This window comes from Rattus norvegicus, chromosome 4 (assembly GCF_021556685.1).
Source record: "Rattus norvegicus strain SHRSP/BbbUtx chromosome 4, alternate assembly SHRSP_T2T, whole genome shotgun sequence".
Taxonomy (NCBI): Eukaryota; Metazoa; Chordata; class Mammalia; order Rodentia; family Muridae; genus Rattus; species Rattus norvegicus.
In genome coordinates, this window is record NC_141537.1 from 33,290,366 (window position 1) to 33,291,542 (window position 1,177).

Here is a 1,177-nt window from a genome sequence, read left to right on the forward strand (position 1 = left end):
ACAGGAGCCGGATGTAGATCTCTCCTGAGAGACACAGCCAGAATACAGCAAATACAGAGGCGAATGCCAGCAGCAAACCACTAAACTGAGAATGGGACCCCCGTTGAAGGAATCAGAGAAAGAACTGGAAGAGCTTGAAGGGGCTCGAGACCCCATATGAACAACAATGCTAAGCAACCAGAGCTTCCAGGGACTAAGCCACTACCTAAAGACTATACATGGACTGACCCTGGACTCTGACCTCATAGGTAGCAATGAATAGCCTAGTAAGAGCACCAGTGGAAGGGGAAGCCCTGGGTCCTCCCAAGACTGCACCCCCAGTGAACGTGATTGTTGGGGGGAGGGCGGTAATGGGGGGAGGATAGGGGAGGGGAACACCCATATAGAAGGGGAGGGAGAGGGTTTAGGGGGATGTTGACCTGGAAACTGGAAAGAGGAATAACAATCAAAATGTAAATAAGAAATACTCAAGTTAATAAAGATGGGGAAAAATAGAAAATCAATTATTCTGGTTGCTCAGACCAAAATATAGGGTAGAGGCTGACTTTGATCAGAGTCTTTCCCATAGTCTTTCATCCTAAATATCTGGAGTGGTGCCTGGCACATGGGAAGTGGCTCATAGATAAGAAAGAAAAACTAGCACTATAGAGTTACAATAAAGAGCGTCTGAAATAACCAATACCTACCTTTTTTAAGTGAGAGAGAAGAGCAATGGGGACAAAAATGTCTCAGAGGACTAGCAATGCAATAGATAAAAAAAAATATGGGAAGATGGTTTCACAAGGAGAACAACAGAATTAACAACCGTAAACATCATGTGGAAAACTGTGGTACTTTCAGTCAAGTTGTGGAAAGAGAGGGCATACAGGAAACAGCTCTGAAGGAATCCTCAAAAACAAAGAAAGCTGTAAGAGTCTTACGATGGAGAATAGAATTGGGTAGCACCTTAAGGGAATATGAATGTGCTTGAAGACACAAAGCGAATGATGGGAAATGAAGAGAAAATATGGATATTTGAGTCTGTGGCCATAGAACCAATGCATAGTACTGCACCAAGGCCTACACTAAGTTGTGATGCTGAAATTGGCCAGTAGAGGGCACAAAACGCTTCAACCTCCACAATTCTCCCCAACATCCCGAAATCCTTTAGGATTGGAGGAAGCATACCCTAAGGCCC